Here is a 10,228-nt window from a genome sequence, read left to right as displayed (position 1 = left end):
CAAAATAAGATTCGTTTTCTGATTTAAAAAGTTTTTGCATTGCGATAAGTTGTTTTGTTTTGTCTTGCTTTGTTTTTTGTTGGTCGTATCAAAATTGGTTTATTTCGCAAAACTGCAACGGAGGCACTTTTTCGCCTGAGTCACAGGATCAACAACTGGACGTCGCCACTGGCGCAAACCCCGAAGAAGAAGTCGACAGGAAGTAGTTGGAGGATGATCGCACGGCATGTTTTTTCTTTACCCCTCCAGGGGGTCTTTTGTGGGCTCTAGTGTCCCTTATATGATAGTGGGGTGACAGGAAACGGGGAAGGAGAGGGGGGAAGACATGTGGCAAATGTCGTCGGGTCCGGGAGTCGAACCCGCGACGGCCGCGTCGAGGACTCAAGGCCTCCAAATAAGGGTCGCGCCAACCGCTACGCCACCACGGCACACCCGGCATGTTTTTTTAATGACTTAACGTGTGCACAAACATATTTACATGTGATTTTAATCGCGGTTCTTATGTAATAAGAACATAATTGTGAAATTGTGTTTTCACGTTGTCAACCAACAGGAGAAAATCCCAGCTGCATTTGAAGAACACAGAAGCATCAGTTCCAGTGACAGCTACAATCTAACCATTTCCTTTCAAACACAAATTTCAAACACTGAGTTAACACATTAACAAACAGCCAGGCGTGAGGAATGAGTGACTTAAATTGCCACCATTTCTTTTTGAGAACCCCTCCACATAACAGAGAGTGAAAAGTGAGGCCATCTTCCTGTCAGATCTCACCAGGAGGAAAATAATCCCAGAAAGAGCAGCAAATCTGTGACCAAACTGCTGAAAAGGACGATGGTTTTGAAGGCCTTTTGAAGTTAACCCAATAAAAACGGTGTGATGAGACTTTCAGACAGCTTTGCTGAAATAAAAGCATGCAGTTAGTCAGTTGTTCAGTCCTCAGCCTTACTTGATGTCAAGTTAAAGTCGGTGATCAGTAAGGCGAGTGACAAAAAGTCACATTTCACGTCATATGTAAGCACAGATATTGCAAAATTTCTTACAAATATTTCTAAATTAGCAACACAAAATCTGAGATTTTGAAAAAAAAACACAAAAAAACAATTGAGAAATCCATAAGGGACTGATCAACTTCGAAAGATAAGATGGAATGATATTAAATATTTAATTTTAAGAAGTACTTATTGAACACAGTGACAGATATTTATTGATATTTGAACAGTTTGTTAAAGAGTTTCATCAATTCATTCTGGCATAACTGACCCTTGGGAATATTCGTGGTCTTGATATGGCCCAAGCTTTGACTAGGCCACTAACAAACCTTCACAACTCTCACCTTCCAATCAGATGTTGACTTGCTGTAAAACCAAGTCAACAAGCAAACTTGAGGTAGCGCTTAACGTCCCAAACTGATGGTCAGCCATCCCACTTTCACTGTTTTATATTCTAGAGAACACAATTCATGGTTTTACCTCATTGCTGTAACTCATCCAAGACTCAAAGCAGCAAAGCAGACCCAAACCAACATATTATTATCTCCACGTTTGACTCTTCATATATTATTTCCCTAAAATGCTTTGACAGTTTTACTCCAAACATAACAGAATAGACACTTTCCAAAAAGTTCTGCTTTCAATTAATCAACATGTAGAAATTCTCAGGAATTATCAGGATGTTTTGTTTTTTGTTTTTGGTAAATGTGAAACAGGCTTTTGTGTCATTATTTTGTTTGTCTTTTGAATTTACAACCAAAAAAACCTATTTTGCCACTTTTCTTTCTAATTGTCAAAAGAAAAGTTTCAACAATGATTCATGCTTCTTTTTTTTGTGACCTCCGCAGTCGTCAATACTCTCTCAGAGACGGTTTTGCAACCGAAAAAGTGAGAGTGCAAGTGAAAATGCCATTAACTTTCTCATTTCTTCTTGATTTTTTTTTTTTTTTTTTAGATTAATTGTTGCATTTTGAAATCTTTGAGTTTACATCGTGTTGCCAGACAGGTTTTACTCAGGCGACAGTCTTGATTTCTCAGATCCGTCGTCAAGCAGATTGACACGGTGAGAAAGTCTTCCTCTCATGAAGACCTGTAATCTCTTGTTTTATTTTTCTATGCTTTTACTTGGCTCGGGTCGGACGAAAACAGCTCTCTGAAACCGAATCCCACATCTGGAAAGATACGTGGAACTAGTAACAGTGGACCCGAAGCAGACTCATCGATGCGTTTCCCAGGTGCGGAGGCTCAGCCGCTTACGGATTGGACCGGCTCCCACAGCCACACCGTCAGTTCAGAGCCAAACAAAAGTCATCGTTAGAGATGAACAGCAGGTACACACACACACACACACACACACACACGCACGCGTGCGCGCGCGTTTGCATGGCCATCTGTGTGGGGACTTTCCATTGACTTCCAATCATTTCTACAGCCTAAACCTTACCCTTATCCAAACCCTAACCCTAACCAAAACTCAATTCACACTTTAGTCCTTGATCTAATTGCCGAGTCAAAAACAGCGTTTCCCCTTGTGGAGACCAGGATTCGGTCCCCACAAAAAGCAGTGGGTCCCCACAACATAGTATGTGTCAGGAAAATGGTCCCCACAAGGTATTACAAACAAACACACACACACCCCTACACACACAGACACAGCACCACTGATGAAATGTTTTATGTAAATACGACTTGGCACCTCATTACTCATCATGAAATGGGGGTCTTCAAGTATTGCAGATTACTGATAGACAGGAATGAGTCGACGACGATGATGATGCCTGCAAATCAAATAGCATTCCCACCTCCACCTTTTCTCTCTCTCCCTTTCTGCTCATGTCTTTCCCAAGTAAATGAGTTTGTGTTTTTCAACAAGGAAAGGAAAGAATAAAAAGAAGACAACTTTCCAAAGCCAAACCCTGCTTTCTTTGCCCTTTGCAGAGGGACGTATTCAATTCCTCGAAAAGCAATCTTTAACAGTTGCACAAAGTTTCTCCCTGGAGTCCATGAAACATTGTCTGGACAGCTGAGCTCGGTAAGGAGAAAAGGAGAAAAGAGTCTCTTGGCCTCCCAACATCGTTTATCTTCCTGAGTTACAGTTATTGACCATAAAGTTTCTGTTTGCTGTTTCCTTTGAAGTCCCCCTGGTCCCCCCAGATCGGATCTGTGTGCCAGTGTTGATGGAAAAAACAAATCTTTTTGATCACTTTAAAAGAAAAAAGGATTCCAAGTAGGATTCTGTAAATTAACCCAAATATTAATTAAAAGACTCTGTTTGACACTTCATTTACACTCAGGTGCTTTTAGAGATGAACCAGAGTGATTAAGAATTGAACTCAAACAGGCCATGTTTCCCTCAGATTAAATACAGTGTCTGATTCTATTTACACAGAGAACTGGAAAATATTCAAATGAAATATATCAGTCCCTTCAAGTTTTTGTTCCACGGTATCTAAAATTCACACAAAAATCAATAGTACTCCGAGCCTTTTTTTGCACTAATGCATGACTGAGTTCATTGCGCTTTTTTTTTTTTAGCAAAAATGCCAAAAACAATAAACAAACAAACAAAAACTAGATGGAGGTGACTGTTAACTCCCACCTACAGGTGGCAGTACTCATTTCTTCTATGACACCGCAGCCTCAGCCTTACTTAAAGTCAAGTTATAGTCCGTGATCGATATGGCAAGTGACAAAAAGTCACATTTAAGGTTATATGTAAGCTCAGATATTGCCAAATTGTTTGTAAATATTTCTAAATCAGCAACACAAAATCTGCGATTTTGATTGCAAAAAAGAAAATCGAGAAGTCCTGAAGGTGCCGATCAATGTGAAAAGATGCTCAATATTATGTAACTTATGGTAAATAGCGTCACCTTCCAAAAATAGTAGCGCAAGTCTTTTTTTTTTTGTCAAGAGTGATAAAAAAATATAGATGGAAAAATATAAAAATATATAGATGGAAAAAAATCACTTTTGGCAAAAAATGACGCAGGCTATTATTTTAGGAAGGTGGCCATATTTAATGTATTTTACTGGGGCTGTGTGAGAAAGACCAACACAAAGTAGAGCATAATTGTGAAGTTGATGGAAAATATGTTTTCAACATTTTATACAAATAAAAGTCTGACTGAAAAAAAAGTACAGTTTCTGTAAACACCAATTTTCAAGCTTTGTTCAAAATGTTCATTTCAATCAGGGACCAGACTTTGACTGGGCCATTCATACACATGTTAGCTTGTGGCTCTGGCTGTACTTGTAGGACCACAGGTGGAAGATGAAGTTTTATTACAGTTTCTGAAAGTTTTTTTTTTTTTTTAGGATTCTAGGATTTTTAGCTGCACCCATCTGTCCGTGCTGAAGACAAACATGATCGTGCCACCACCATGTTTCACCACCGCAATGGGGGAGGGGGCACAGCTATGCAGGAATAAAATAAAATAAAATAAACAATCAGTTTTGTTCTCGTCTGATTAAGACACGCTCTTCCATTAAGGGCAGATTTGTGGAGTGCACAGCTGCTAGCTCTTCTGTCGACACTTTCTCCCACAGTAGTTGTGGATCCGTGCAGCTCTTCCAGGATTGCCATTGGCTTGTTGGCTGCTTCTGTTAGTTCCTATCAGTTTCAGTGGTTGCCCTGTCTTTGCAGCCAAACTCCTTCCAGTTTTGGATGAGAGATTAAACAGCCAGAGAGATGAGATGTCCAAAGTTTGAGATTTATACTTAACTCCGCTTTAATCTTCACCACAGCTTTATCCCTCGACCTCTCTGCCGCATGTTCCCTGCTCTACATGAAACTCTTTGTTCACTAACGTCTTCCAGCAAACCTGTGTCTCAAAATCGGGTGGTTTCTGAAGACAGTGGGTTGCGCTGGATTTTATTTAGCATATCAGAGTAAAACAAATGCACATTGTTTATAGATTTTTCTTTCTGAAAAGTTGTAAATTATGTTCTATTTACCTTCGGCCCTACAATTAAAGGGGCAGTATTATGTAATTTGTAGACATAGTGCCTTTTTAGAGCACAATCAAGTAAGCATTTACACCTTTAGTTGTTAGTGAGTGCTATATAAATGCTACATATGTCAAATATGATTGGAAAGAAATTTTACTTCCTGATTCAACGACTTGAAATTGGGTCCGTGTCTCTTTAAAAACTCCAGCTCTTTCTGAAACTCCTCCTTCAGGAAGTCATCTCAACATCGCTCATCTATTAACCCTTTAGCGTCAATGTTTATACCAGGGTTGCACTGAGAAGTAACTCGTAAAACTAGTTCCACCGGATGTTTGCTAATTGCTGTTGGCTAGTCTGAAGGAGCCGAAGGAGGGAGGTTCGGGGGAGGGGTGTTTTGCACAGCTGAACGGTTGCCATGGGGATTTCTCAGACATGCATGAAAGAATCAAAGCAACACTCCAGGCATGTTTTTGATGAGGGAATAACATTCTGACCTCATGTTAAGCTAAAAAAAAGCCCCTTTAAGCACTCTAGATCAGTCACATAAAACTCCAATTTAAATACATTAAAATGTAGGGTTTTTGAAATAGTTTACACATTTACGTCCACCCATCCCAAAACAGAAAATTAAAGTTTTTAAAACTCCTTGTCCTGCAGTTTTTTATATATACCAACATGTAGAAATCTGCTCACCATTTGTACGATCGTCTTGTGTTGGCTTTAAAAATGTCCCCATTAGGTTCAGACAGGTCACCACCACCCTTATATTGGAATCAAAATGTGATTTCTTTATGTCGGAAAGGAAAAAAAAGACAAACCAGTGCTCATTAGGAATCCCTTGTGTTTGCTTCACAAGCACTGCTGTCAGCAGCTCCGCTTATCTGCGCGACGGCGTCTAGACGCATGTGCAAATGGGAACAATGCTCGACGTTTTCAAAAACCTTTAGGAAAGACCAGATAAAGAACCCAAAGACGAGCCTGGACCTGAACGTTTGAGAATGTTCATCTCGGTGGCTTTCTAGATAATCATCTGCAGAGCATTCCATCGCTTATTATCAAAAGTGAGAAGATATTTACGAAAATAAATGGGAGTTGGGAGCTACGGTAATCTTTTGGTTTGTTGAAACACAAGATATATTTTAAGCAGGGATAGCTTCGTTCATGTAAAACAGGGGAGTCATCGTCGAGCTCTAGAGCTACGCAGGTCTTTTACTGCTTCTGGAATAAAGGCTCATAGTTTGGCTGCCTGGGGTTCTGATGATAGCAGAGTGTACTGTACAGATTATGTGAGGGATAATGTGGAAAAAAGCTCCAGCCAGCTTGGCCTTTGCTAGCTGTGATCTCTCCTTACTGAATGAAGCAATCAAAAGGGCTGAAACCGTTTTTCCAAAAAGGAATTTTAAAGAGATTCCCAAAGGCGTAAACAGAAATGTTGCAATTACTAATCAGCAACCGTCAATTTGGGTTTTTACCATTTGCTTTTGTGTTAGAAATGTAATAGAAACTCAGCACAATAAAAGATGCCAATAATGACAGAGAAGCTTCAAGGTTGAATAAGTAAATAAGTTCCTTTTTTTTATATAGTTGTTTATTTCTCTCTCTCTACGTTTATTTTCCGTCCGGTTTTGGTCGAACTCCTTTTTGACGAGACTATTCCACCTGGGGCGGCGTGCCTGGTGAATCAGCAGAGCTCATCTGCACTGCGGAGGAGCCGTCTACTTCTCCGAGGAGGGATGGCGTGTGAGCGCAGGGTTTGATTTCAAACCCTGTTGGCAGGTCGAAGATGCGAGCTACAGAAGAGGCCCAAGTTTCACAAGAAGATAGCGAGGCCCGTCTCACCTAATCTTCCTCATTATAGTCTCCGCGATCCCACAGGCTTCAGAACCGGGGGACAGTAAAGCGCTCAAATGGTGCTGCTAAAGCACTTGAGCGACTAACAGATGGTACAGACGTTGAAGGCTTTTCTGCCGCACCGCTCGCCTCTTGAATCGTTTCTGTCCCTAACCCTAGCCCGTTTCTGCCAGCCCGAAGGCTCAAAGCGAGCCGAAGCTGGGCTGGAAGGTGTCCCGCACCAAACAGCCACACCTGAACCACTGCAGGGGCTTTAAAAAAAAAAAGGTTTTTCTAATCTTTGTGACCGCATGGCTGTAGATGTATTACTTTAGCGAATTTATGTTCCAAACCCAATAAACTCGTAGACGACAGGTTTACTAAGACATAATGAAATGCAAGAAATCGGGTCAGTTTGCTAATTTGTCCAGTCGATTTGTGTTGCAACTTTCAGCAACAAGGCTGAACAAATTGCTTTAAATCATAAAACATAATCCAATGACCAATTATCAAACAAGAAATAAATATTACATTTTCTCAAGTGCCGTCATCTCGCAAATACACATCAAATATGTCGATCAGTGTTCCACTCACTGCTTATCAAAGGCAACTCTGAACAAGATGGCTTCTACCGTCTATTTAAAGGAACTCAGTGTTTTGACTGTTTTGCAGTTTTCTGGAAATTTGTTCCAGATGAGTGGCGCATAGAAGTTGAATGCTGCTTCTATGCACCACAATGCACAGTAATATTTTAATGTTTTCTCTAAGGAAGCTCAGAGGGAGTTCACAATTTCTTTGCTACCCATTGTCATTTCATCCCTTCCTTCTTACTCTTCTAGTGAATCTAGTGAATTTAGTGACAATTAAACCACTTCCAATAATTGATCACATCACAGTATTTGAGCGTTTTGTACATTAGTACAACCCTATGCAGCTTTTCACACCCTGCTTTAACTCCATGACATCAGGCGTTCAATATTTCCTATATAAACCACCATGACTCCCTGCCAAAAGTCTTTATTCTCTCACTCTAAGGTAGCAAAAAACATATAAAGCTTTCAAGTACACTCAAGAAAGTAATATATTACCAGTAGGGTGCGTGATATTGGATATTTGGTCGATATCCGATAACCAATACCATTATCGATATTTTTTCCAATACCTACTTACTGAAACTGTATGGCTTTCTCTACTGTGGGATTAAATCACTGCATTATCCTCGTCAATTTAGCCTGCTACCAAATGCAAATGCTACAAAGAAGGTTGAAAATGATGTAACAGTTTCAACTTGAGTTATGTTTGTCAAATTTAATCATGACATTTACTCTCTCTCTAATGACAACCCTCAAACAGTGCAAATTTGACGATGTGCTGCAGGCATTGTCACTGGTTTGTCGGATGAAAACGCCTCGGTGAGTTATTTTGGCGGAATGGCCGATGTCCAATGTAAAATTTTAAGTTTTAATATCGGCCGTTACTGCTACCATGCTGATAATATCGTACATCCCTAATTACAATTGTGGTTTTTTTGTGAATATTATGCAAACAAAAAATGAAATAGTAAAACACAGTGTAGTATCCAGCCAGTCATAAAATAATATCACACTGCTTCCTTTATTAAATGTTATTTCTAAGTGTTACAATGAAGGATTTGTGAAAATGGTATGGAAAAGAGAAATTATATTGATTTTCCATCAAATATACTGTATACAATTTGATTGATTCGATATATTGCTGTTTAGTTGAGTTTATTTCATTTCTTATGCGTTAAAGTTTTCAATACAACATGAATTCAGCTTTTATATCAATAACATTAGAAAGAATTCTGTCCCCATAAATCCAGCTGGAACAAATTGAACATTTCCTCAACACATTTTAGAGAAATCCATCCACCTTCTACTAATTTCAATACACGTCTCTAAATTAAGTCTAAGCTTTAGTTCTGTTCGCAAAATCAGGATGACTATCCAGCTATTAGGCCATTTCTGCATCATTTTAAGGGATTCATTAGATTTTCCGCCCGGACAGGACGCAACTTCTCAAAGCTCGACTTCAGGTCTATTCAACTGACTGTCTGGTGCCGACAGGCTACCTGATAAGTGATGGCTGAATAAATAACGACTGAACCTTGATGCAATGGCTGCAACCTGGCGCTCTCCAGCCAGAGCAGGTTGGAAATGTGGCAGCTGTTCTGCGGGGCGTCTGGAGCGTCACTTTTCCTCCATAAACAAATTAATCCTGGAGTTATCCTCACCATCTGGAGGACAGCCCTATGACTTTCCTATGTGCCTGGAAGGGAAGCTGAATAACCAGGGATTATCCTCGTCCCGCTCTTAAAAGGGAGGGGCTCAGCTTTCTCAAATGCTGCATAATGCCGGATTGATCTCGGAGGGTTTCTCCCTAATGAAATCTACAGCAGCGATTCCCACCGGGGTTCTCAAGTACTCATATGGCTCAATTGGAAAAGACTGGAACCAAGGATTGGACAGATATTCTGAACGGAGGAGCAACCTGGATAACATACATCTATATGAAGTCAGATCTGACATTTAAAAGCAGTGCAAGGATATGGTGCAGTAAAGAATACATTAAAAACTGTGCAGCTTTGAGGTAAAAAAAAAAAAATCTCTCAAGTTTCTTCAGCTAAAAGTAATGGATAAATTGCTTGAATATTTCTAAATGTTGCTAATGGCTAATGCATTTTCAGTATGACGGACAGCAAAAAGAGGCAACAAAAGTTGATTAACAGTGCTACAAAGAGCTAATGGCTTTAGTACTTGAACAAAGCAGGTGAAATGCAAAGTTAACTTAGGAAACTGAATAAAACAAAACAATTTTTATAACTCGTTTGAATAAGTGATCCAAAGTAAAGAATAAAGATTCATCCCCTTGCTAAAGTGGCAATACCATATATCGACATCTTGCTACACTATGCAGAGGCTCTGTGTGCGCCAAGAAAGATTCACTCTCCTCAACCAAGTCTAGTCTGGTTAATTTAGATAATTTAATAACACAACGTCATCCCATCTGCAAGCCTGTAGTCACTTTCCAAAAATAATAGTCCATATCCTTTTTGCTAAAAACTAACTTACAAGTAACTTTTTAGCAAGATATGGGAGCTTACTTTAAGTCAATGAATCCTTGACAATGTTGGAAAAGTATTAGCTATAAGTGAAATAATCTGCCAGTATAAATACCAGATTCCTGGCAGATTATTTCACTTTTATCTACTACTTTTTCATCTCCTATATTTTACTGAAAAGTTACTTGTAAGTTAGTTTTGCCTAACTTGTTTTGCCTTATATCTCAGTGCAAATATCTTGTTTTTCTCACCAGAAAATAGACCAAAATTACTTGGTATGATTCGGTGGGGGGTTTTTGTAGTGAATAAAGCTGAAAATCTTTGGATGGATTTGGAAAAAAAAAAAAAAAAAGATGGCTGTGTCTCAGGAAC

Source organism: Xiphophorus couchianus, chromosome 5 (genome assembly GCF_001444195.1).
Source record: "Xiphophorus couchianus chromosome 5, X_couchianus-1.0, whole genome shotgun sequence".
In the NCBI taxonomy this organism is placed as follows: Eukaryota; Metazoa; Chordata; class Actinopteri; order Cyprinodontiformes; family Poeciliidae; genus Xiphophorus; species Xiphophorus couchianus.
This window is presented reverse-complemented; position numbering follows the sequence as displayed.